Below are 10,997 nucleotides of genomic sequence, written 5' to 3' on the forward strand. Positions count from 1 at the left end.
GGTAGCTTCGAGAACACTGTCCAACCAACTTTGTAACCAGAGGTTCAACTGAATAGAATCTGAATCGCATGCACCACAAGGCCTATGTTGCCTCAACTTAAGATGGCTCCCCGGCCTGGCTTTGCACTGCAAAGTTTGCAGCAGCACGTGCAACAAAATGGCATCCAGCATTCAAAAACCCCCTCAGCTTGCATTAACTAGCCACACACAAGGCATGCAAGCTCCACCCCCCAGTTGTTCTTAGACTTCTTATTGGGTGAGCAACACAGCCAAGCAACACAGTTGGAGCCTCCCTCCTCCCTGGCCGGAGGGAGGGAGGGAGAGGAGCTGCTTCCTTTGAAATTTAAGGGACATCATTTAAGGGACATTTAAGGGACATTCATCAATAAGGGACAGCAGCGGGACATGGTGCTGGAATAGGGGACTGTCCCTTCAAATAAGGGACACTTGACAGCTATGCTCCACAACCACAGCTGCTGACTGAACACCATTCATCCCATTGCAATGGGATTAAGATTATTGACAGAAATTATACATGAATCACCAAGGTCCAGGATGAATACATTATATTAAGCCAATCATAGTGTATTTTTAAAATTTTTATTCCATTTTAGTATTAAAGTAATAGTCAAAGCAGTTTACAAGGAAATGAAAATACAATATAATAAACAAGAACAAGACAAGAACAAGCCCTGAACAATGGCTGCATTCAGATATGAGTATTGCGTTCGTTTTTCTGGTTATAGCACTAGTGCTTCTGTCATGGTTTCTAACATTCCTTTTACACTGCAGCACCTGTTGAGTGGGACGTGGGTGGCACTGTGGGTTAAACCACAGAGCCTAGGACTTGCTGATCAGAAGGTTCGCGGTTCGAATCCCCGTTGTGAGGTGAGCTGCCGTTGCTCGGTCCTTGCTCCAGCTAACCTAGCAGTTCGAAAGCATGTCAAAGTGCAAGTAGATAAATAGGTACCGCTCCAGCAGGAAGGTAAAAGGCGTTTCCGTGTACTGCTCTGGTTTGCCAGAAGCGGTTTAGTCATGCTGGCCATATGACCCGGAAGCTGTACGCCAGCTCCCTCAGCCAATAAAGCAAGATGAGTGCCGCAACCCCAGAGTCGGTCACAACTGGACCTAATGGTCAGGGGTCCCTTTACCTTTACCTTACCTGTTGAGTTATTCTGCCATGTCACATGGAATTTTACAGGATGGGAAAGAACTATGAGCCAGGATACCACCCCAAATTTCATCACAGGAGCAATGGTGGTGGGATGGTGAAAATTGCAATGTATAACTCCCACGATTTTCCGAGTTAATGGGATAGCAAACAGATCTTTTTTCCTGGAAGCAATTAAGACGGAAATGAGCATTAAAATGGGAGCTTTCTAAAACTTAAGATCTTTTTCAGCGAAACTACTATAAATGCAAAATCAGAATAGAGAGGTTAGAATTGTGGCTACTGGGTAACGGGATTGTGTAAAGTTGAAAATAAGAGGTGGGGATTAAAGATTTGCACTTGGAATATGCCGGGGGGGGGGGTTCTTCTTCAAACAAGTGGCATATTAATTTTATGAAATGAATTAAATATAAATAAATATCATTTTCACATTATCACCCTAAAAAAAGGTTTATAATCCTGTATATGAGCCTATAGCTAGTGCTAGAATTATAGAATTGTAGCTACAGTTTTAGAAAGCTACCAAGCTACAAAGAGGCAACAGACTAGCTAAAAACGGTGGTGGTGGGAGTCCAGGAAGCATATGGATTTCCTTAATAGCCCGCTGTTGTCCCCTCCCATAATTTGAGCATTGCTCATAGCTGCAGACTGAAAATAATCCCCTTTCCTGAAGACAGGTGGACTGTGAGAAATAGCAGGCTAAACCTGGAGTACAGTTGTGTACATTAACTCAATGCAAGAATCTCTCTCTGTGTGTATTCCTAGCCAAACCTAATGTGCTCTACACTGTGACATCAGAATGGTTATAAAAACACAATGTGTGTGTTGCTACCTTTGCAGGTGCCAAGGTCTTTGCTGCTCTGATTCGACAGCCTCAGCTGCTCTCTTGATATCATGGAAGTTTGGCCCACCTTGGCCCCTGCTGCCGAGAATAAGGAAACTGTACAAACTGAATTTGGAAACCTCACGAGTCTTCAGTGTTCGATAAGCTCCCTCACTTAAAGGCAGAGTGCCAGGTGCTTTCGAATGACACCTTGTGGGTGCAGTTTGGCTGAGCAGCCTTGGAGCCTTTTTTTTTTTTTGCTAAAAAGGACAGACATCTCTTAACTGCTGATACTTAGTGTAGGATATGCTGTACCCAGGCCAAAAAAGAAGAAGCCCAGAAATCTAGTTCTGCATTGGCTTAGCTCATTCCAGTGAGCTGACAGGAAGCCAGATAGAGCTAACTGCCTTTCTTGTTGTCCTTTCTCAAGAGGACTCCAGCCAACTTGATCATTCACAACTGCCCCTTTAATAGGACCTGTGCAAGCCGAGGGGGATTTCATCAGACTGCAGGCAAATGCTTTTGGTCTGCATCCAAGTTGCTTTGTACCCTAGCTTTTGTTGAGGGGAAAAAAGGCATATTCAGTGACAGCACTGTGTAATTTGTTTTGGTGGTAGCTCTCTGCATTCACCTAGCTGAATAGGCTCTGTACCTAGCTTTTTTCAATTAAATTACTCTCCTACTTTCTGCTGTTTCTTTTGTTTGTGGATTGTTCTTCCTCCCCCTCCCTCTCTAAGTACGTTTGCCAGTGGGGCTCGCATCAAAGACACATAAAACATACCGGTGGAGAATTCACACATTCCCAGTCCTGTTATTGTTAGAGAGCCAAGGAATAACACACATACCAACCTTCTTAAAATGGTGCTTTCCTTCCTCCTGAGACATGCTCTCAACATATTTATTTAGGAGGTAGAAGATGGAAGGAGGCGCATTAGGAAAGTTGTTGCATTCTCCTTTTCCCTGTACAAGAAATAGATGTTCCTCTGGCTTTTGCTGCAGTTATTAAAGCCAGCCCATGCAGAAAAGGTTGGTTATTCCTCATGTCCAAGGCCTGCTATGTTCAGATCCAAGCAGTGACCAGTGTTGAGGCAGGGAATTCCACAGGAGCAGTGTAGCTTCCAAGAACACCCACCTTCCTTCTGTACATAAGTGAGTGAGAGAACATTACCCGGTAGACAACATGGTTGTTCCCCAACAGAAGGTCCATATCAGGACAGAATGGGTCGTTGAATTCAGTGGAATGATGAGCTCAGACTCGGTTTTCCAGGGACAGTTCCAGATTTACAGACGCTGTCCTGGTTTCTGATTTGATCCCGGAATGTCCCGCTTTTTCTTAGGATGTCCCTATTTTCATCGGAGAAATATGGGAGGGTATTTATGTTCTAGGCCACCGTATACAATTTCCAGCACGGGTTCAACAATGGCATGCAAAAATGCAAGTTATGTCGTGCTGATTTCCCCACTCAGTGTTTAAAACCCTCTTGAGGTGTTTGTCTTGGACATGTGAGGGTAAAAGTAAATAGAGTGGTGGAGGTACAATGTATTGTCGTCGTTGCCCACCCCCCCATGTGTCTCGGCATGCAGGGTATGTCCACTCCACCCCTGACTTTCACGCCTAACAGAAATGTCTGAATGGAGTTTGTGAATGGGCTGGCTTGTCCCGAGCGCCCGTGTGGTATAGTGGTTAGAGTGATGGACTAGGGACTTCCGGTTCGGCGCCAGCGCTAATGGCTGCTCCCTCTCCGAGCTCCGGAGAGAGGACGGCTCTGCGAGTTCGGGTCTGACCCGCTACGGCAAGCGGGGGACCCCTAAAATCACAGGAACGGAGCCTGTGAACAAGGAGATTCGGTGGGCACCTGAAGCGCCCCCCTTTACCGCAGAAAGAGCCTTTTTAAAGGCTCCGGAACGACAACGGGGAGCGCGGTGCTGAGAATCGCTACCCAGCCCGCAGGGTGAAGCCGCGTCGCCATTAGTGGAGAGCGCCGATTCCCTTCCTGAATAATTTGGACAAAAAAGACCCGTGAGTAAGATTGAACCTCTATTCGTGTCAAAACTACTTGAAATTAGGCTGAAAACGGGAAAGGTGAAAATTAAGGAAGTCTGCCTTCCCCCGACTGCATGACAATTAAAGCAACGAAAGTTACTAAGCTGCATCCGTATGGGATATTGTCTTTAACTGCTTGAATCCGACATTTGGACTTTGACTATCCCCTCTAGCTTGCAGGGCAGAGGGGAGGAAAAAGTGATTTTATAAGCTGCATGACCAACTTAAAGGAAAAGGAAACTCTCTGCAGCCTTCAACCTGGCACAAACTGCTTATAAAACAAAGGAACACTGAACTGACTTTAGACTCCTGTGAAAGTAACAAAGTGGAAGTCTCATTGCTTACTTGTTACAAAGTTTTGGGACTCTGTGGACACAATATATCAGGGAAGGCTGGGACTCTATCTATTGGGAAAGTGTTGCAATATACATATAGAAGCCCCCTGATAAATCTGCTTTTTAAATACTCTTTGCCTTTGTTTGTGGACATCTTGATTTGCTCCCTCTAGAGGGTAAATTAAAAGTTGCTACGCCTTGGGACAGTGGAATTTTCCTTTAGGAGAAGGCTCTCGTGGGAAACGACCTTGGGATATGAGTGGCCCAGCAGACGAGATAAGCACGAGAGCCAAGACAAGGCAATATCAACAACAGCTACAGCAACACAAGAAAAGAGGCTCGATCTCAGGCATAACCCCTACAGTGACAACAGGACAAGAAAAAGGTACAGCAGTCTCCATGGATGCAGTGTCGCAAGCCCTTCTTAAGATAAACCAATCTCTGGAGAATCTAACAAAGCAGACGGCAGAAAATACCAAGAAACTGACAGAGAATTCACAGAAATTGACAGATTTAACAACAAGACTTGACCTGAATACAGAATCTATAAACAGGCTTACGCAAGAAAATTCTGCCACACGCCAAATTGCGGAGGAAGCCAGAACTATTGCTGGAGAGACCCAGGAAAAATTAGAACCGATTGCCAGGAAGGTCTATGACCACGACGCAACTCTGGCATTGTGGGAACTACAAAGAAAAGAAAGGAATTTGAAATTACGATCAATTCCAGAGGACGAAGGAGACAATCTTACGGACTTTTTAACGAAAGAGTTTGCCGATGCCTGGGAAGATCTAGAGGAAGACGAATTTAAAATCACAACAGCATTTAGACTGGGCAGAAGACAGAACAGAAAGGCACCGAGAGACTGTCTGATTACCCTGAGATCGAAGGAGGAAAGAGACAAAATTCTAAGACTGCATTTTGAAAAGGCCTTACAAATTGGGAACTCACCGATACAGATCTTTAAAGATATTCCTAAACATATTTTGGACTTGAGAGCTTCTTATAAGGATTTGGTTTACCTGTTGAAGAAGAACACCATTCTCTTCAGGTGGGAATTTCCACAGGGACTGTCTTTTGACTATAGGGGGAAGAAGGTGAAAATAAAGACGATACAGGATAAAGACAGGTTCCTGCAAAGAAATCAAGAGGATTTACAGAAAGGAACTGTAGACCCAATTGCTGAGCAAAAGAGTGTAATAGACATCTTGAACCTTTCGTTTGGACAGAACCTTCCACCACCAACAGAGGAGGAACAACAATTGGGAGCTGTTGGAGGAATACCAGAAAAATAACAAGATGGCCCTGCAATTCCTTAGCTGGAATTGTAATGGGATGAACATGCCTTTGAAGAGACGACAAGTATTCCATATTTTGTACAGAGAACAACTGGACTTGATTTGCTTACAGGAAACTCATATAACTAGAGCACACAGGAGACTGCTTATGAATAAAAAATTGGGACAAGAATTTATTTCGTCGGACAAAGTGAAAAAAAGAGGAGTTGTGATTTATGTAAAAGAGAAGTGGGCCCCAAAAATGATGTTCAAAGATGAACAAGGAAGATATTTAGCGGTGGAGATTCAGGTACAAGGAGAAAATTTTTTGATAATTGGGATCTATGCACCAAACGAAGGCAAAGCAGAATTCTTCAAAAAACTTCATGAAACTTTGACGGATTATTTGGAATATAATATGATAATCATGGGAGATATGAATGGTGTAGTTTCTACAAACATGGACAAGACACAAAGACTGACACTTACTAAAGAAGGGAGACTCCCGAAGACTTTCTTCGAAATGACTGAAAATATGGACTTAATAGACATTTGGAGAACAAGGAACCCTCTTGAAAGAGAGGGAACCTTTTTCTCCCAAGCAAAGATGACCTGGACCAGAATCGACCAAATATGGGTTACTAGTGGAATGGCTCCGAAGATTAAGAAGGTAGAAATCTGCCCAAAAACCTGTTCCGACCATAACGCCGTGAAGATGGAAATGAAATTTACAACAACTGGTCAGTTTAGATGGAGAATGAATGACACCCTGTTTCGAGATAGAGAGATCCACATGAAGGCCCAAAAAACTCTAAAGGACTATTTTGAAATCAATCTAAAGGGCGATGTGGAAAAAAGAGTGATCTGGGACGCAAGTAAAGCTGTGATGCGAGGATTTTTGATTCAACAAAATTCAATAAAGAAGAGAAAGCAGAATGAGAAAAAGGAAAAAATTTTGGAAAAGATAAAAGAAGGAGAGAAAAAATTAAGATCAAAACCAAAGTCCCAGGAGATTTTGAGGGAGATTAAGTTGTATCAAACACAATATATGGAATTGATGAACCAAGAGATAGAGTGGAAAATAAAGCAAATGAAACAAAAGACATTTGAGTCGGCAGACAAATGTGGTAAACTTCTGGCATGGCAACTTAAGAAAAGACAGAAATTAAATACAGTCACAAGTCTAGAAGTGGATGGAAAAAATATATCTAAACCCAACGAGATAAGAAATTGTTTTGTGAGCTATTTTAAAAAACTTTATTCCCAAGGATTACAAAATGAAGAGGACATAGATAAATTCCTTAATAAATATGGATTACAAAAAATCTCTCATCAAAGCAAGGTGGATCTAAACCAGAGAATAACAGAACAAGAGATAGAGGGTGCCATTCAGGACATGCAATTGGGCAAATCTCCAGGGCCAGACGGACTGACTTCCAGATATTACAAATCTTTAAAGGAATGGCTGATACAACCGCTAAAGGAAGTTTGTAACGAGATCTTAGAGGGAAAAAAGGCACCCGAATCGTGGAAAGAAGCATATATTTCACTCATACCAAAGACAGAGACTGAAAAGACTCAACTGAAGAACTACCGCCCAATTTCGTTACTTAATGTGGATTACAAAATTTTTGCAGACATTTTAGCAAAAAGATTTAAAAGAGTACTGATGGAGAAGATTCACAGAGACCAAGCAGGCTTTCTCCCAAAAAGACACCTCTCAGACAATGTTAGGAATATAATAGACATTTTGGAAAAGTTAGAGGTGAACATAAATACTAAAGCAGTTTTGATATTTGTGGATGCGGAGAAAGCCTTTGACAATATTTCGTGGAGTTTTATGAAAAAGAATCTTCATGGGATTGGGGGTAGGACAAGGATTTGAGAATGGTATGGGTGCAATATATTCCGAACAAAAAGCTAAGTTGATTGTAAACAATGTAATAACTGAGGAACTTAAGATAGAAAAAGGAACACGACAGGGGTGCCCAATTTCCCCATTGCTTTTTATTTCGGTCCTGGAGGTGTTGCTGAACATGATTAGAGAGGACCAGCAAGTTAAAGGTGTAAAGGTCGGAACCAAACATTATAAGTTAAGAGCGTTCGCAGATGACCTTGTATTGACTTTGCAGGAGCCAAACACTAGTACAAAAAGAGTGTTGGAAATAATCCAACAATTTGGACAGGTAGCTGGATTTAAATTGAATAAACAAAAAACTAAAGTCTTAGGGAAAAACCTAACAGATATGGAGAAGAATAAGTTTCAAGAAGAGACAGGTCTGACGGTGGTTAAGAAGGTGAAATATCTAGGGGTTAATTTAACATCCAAAAACTTGAATCTGTATAAGGACAACTATGAAAAATGTTGGTCAGAAATTAAAAAAGATCTAGAAATATGGTCAAATTTGAGATTGTCAATGTTAGGCCGAATTGCAGTGATTAAGATGAATGTATTGCCTAGAATGTTATTTTTATTTCAAACTTTGCAGATTATTGACAAGATGGACTGTTTCAAGAGGTGGCAGAAAGACATTGCGAAATTTGTCTGGCAGGGCAAAAAGCCCAGAATAAAATATAAAATATTAACAGATGCAAAAGAAAGAGGGGGATTTGCCCTGCCGGACTTAAAATTGTATTATGAAGCAGCAGCATTCTGCTGGCTGAAAGAGTGGATGCTCCTCGAGAATACAGATATCTTGGACTTAGAAGGTTTCAATAATGCATTTGGCTGGCATGCATATCTATGGTACGACAAAATCAAAGTGCATAGTGCCTTTAAAAATCATATTGTAAGGAAAGCGTTGCTTAATGTTTGGATGAGATATAAAGATCTGTTGGAAAACAAAACCCCTAGATGGTTGTCACCCTTAGAGGCTAAGGCCCACAAGAAAGTCAATATGGAGGTCGGATGGCCAAAGTATTGTGAGATTTTAGAACAGGATGGAGAGAAACTGAAATTAAAGAGCCATGAAAAACTAAAACCCAAAGTACAAGATTGGCTCCACTATTATCAAATAATGGAGGTTTTTAAACAAGACAGGAAAATTGGCTTCCAGGTGGAAAAATCAAAACTTGAGACAGAATTGTTAGAACCCAATACTAAGAATTTGTCAAGAATGTATAACTTGCTGTTGAAATGGAATACACAAGACGAAACAGTTAAATCAGTTATGATTAAGTGGGCACAGGACATTGGTCATAATATTATGTCTGCTGACTGGGAAAGGTTGTGGAACACCGGTATTAAATTTACGGCATGTAGTGCTTTAAAGGAAAATGTGATGAAAATGGTCTATAGGTGGTACATGACCCCAGTTAAGCTAGCAAAAATTTACCATTTGCCTGATAACAAATGTTGGAAATGTAAGGAAACTGAAGGTACTTTTTATCATCTTTGGTGGACATGCCCGAAGATTAAGGTTTTCTGGGAGATGATATATAATGAAATGAAAAAGGTATTTAAATATACCTTCCTTAAGAAACCAGAGGCCTTTCTCTTGGGCATTGTCGGCCAATTGGTGCCAAAAAAGGATAGAACTTTTTTCATGTATGCTACAACAGCAGCAAGAATACTGATCGCAAAGTATTGGAAGACACAAGATTTACCCACCTTGGAAGAATGGCAGATGAAAGTGATTGACTATATGACATTGGCGGAAATGACGAGCAGAATTCGTGACCAGGGAAAGGAGACTGCGGAAGAAGACTGGAAGAAATTTAAGATTTATCTTAAGGACTATTATAAACTTGATGAAGTTTAGAATGTCGAGATTTTATAGAGAGAAAGGGTTGCAGTAATATAAGATTAGATTAAGAAAGGACTATGATGAATTAGGACGGGAAAAAACATTTATAAGTTGCTATAAAAATCTGGACATGAGGATGCAGAAAGGGGAGGTATGGGGAAGTCCGAGGAAAGAAGTTTATGAAAGGACATTATGAAATTATATTTGTTTGTTTGTCTGTTTTTCTTTTATGTTTGTTTGTTATAAAAACTTTTGTAAAACCAATAAAAATTTTATTAAAAAAAAAAATAGAGTGATGGACTAGGACCTGGGAGACCAGGATTCAAATCCTCACTTGGCCATGAAGCTCACTGGGGTGACATTGGGCTGGTCGCTGTCTCTCAGCTTAACCCACCTCACAGGGTTGTTGTGGGGATTAAATGAGCAGTGGGAGAACTATGTATGGCACCTTGAGGGTTCTTTAGAGAAACCCCGGGGTACAAGTGTAATAATAAATGAATTAAAGGCATATAAGCTTGTTTGTTTGAGGCAGATGTGAAGAGGCTTTTATGTTCCTTCAGGGAAATGCACTTTCAAGTCCACTTCAGATCTTCTTGCTAAACACATGGTCAGGGCAAAAGGCCTGGCAAAAGGTGGGGCCCACACATGTGCCCCCATCCCTCTACTGTAACTCGGTTATGACTAGCAGTAACTCTCCATGGGCTCAGGCAGAGGTCATTCCCAACTTTCTTGTGTGTATGCAGTCCTTTAACTGGAGACCAAACTTGACGAGTCCTAGACCTTCTCCGAGGAAAGGATCTTCCCTACCACACTTCTAATGTTCTCCTCATGTTTCCCAAAGCATAGACCTCTACTTCGCTCAGTCAGGAGCACTTCATGAACGGGCAGTCCCCCCCCCCCCCGGGAGAAAAAGAAAAGTGTGAAATGTGATTGGAATTGATCTTACTATATAATATTTGCCTTTGCTGATCATTGATATATGTCAATGACTTTCCCTAAAATAAACCAAGAAGTGGAACTATGGAGGAAAATGGGGGAAAGCAGATTCCAAGGCGGTTGTTGGAGTTTTGAGTAGTATGGCTGCCTCCCCTGCAGTAGACTTCCGAGGATATCACTTTGCTCAATAAAAGTTTTTCCCCCTGCATCTTCTTGGACGAAAGAGCCCTGTGCCAGCAAAAGCTGAAAGGGGGAGCCGTATGTGAAATATCTTCTTTAATTTTGGTGCCTTTTAATAGCATGGATAAGTTCTGGCCCATCTTGCAAGCCACAGAATACCAAATTAGACCGTCACTCCCTTTGCTAAAATACTCCACTGGCTTAAGTCTTATCAAAATGAATGAAGCTTGCCCTGGCAGCACACTGTGAGGAACTGTGCCAAAGTCATGTCTATATTAAGCAGAGCTGTAGTATATTGCTTGCTTTTCATTTGCCAAAGATAATTAGAATCAAAGATACCTCTAATAAATAATGCTAAACTTCAATAAAACTATTAGATGATGCCTCTCCCCATATGCAATATCTTAAGATAAATAGAAATTAATCTTTAAATACCCAGCTGGCAATGGGATTTAAAGGCGTGTGTGTGTGTGTGTGTAAAATG

The 10,997-nt window shown here is 41.5% G+C and overlaps 1 long non-coding RNA gene across 1 annotated transcript; it reads right to left on the reverse strand.

Annotated features, from left to right (window-relative positions):
* Nucleotides 1-681: 681 nt before the first annotated feature.
* Nucleotides 682-10,271, reverse strand: LOC309535168. The gene is made up of 3 exons (XR_014221055.1): nt 9,705-10,271; nt 1,163-3,698; nt 682-795 (listed from the first exon to the last, which is right to left on the reverse strand). It is a non-coding gene; the product is annotated as an uncharacterized lncRNA (long non-coding RNA).
* Between the last annotated feature and the right edge of the window lie 726 nt (nt 10,272-10,997).

This window comes from Podarcis vaucheri (assembly GCF_965113315.1).
Source record: "Podarcis vaucheri genome assembly, chromosome: 1".
NCBI classification, from domain to species: domain Eukaryota; kingdom Metazoa; phylum Chordata; class Lepidosauria; order Squamata; family Lacertidae; genus Podarcis; species Podarcis vaucheri.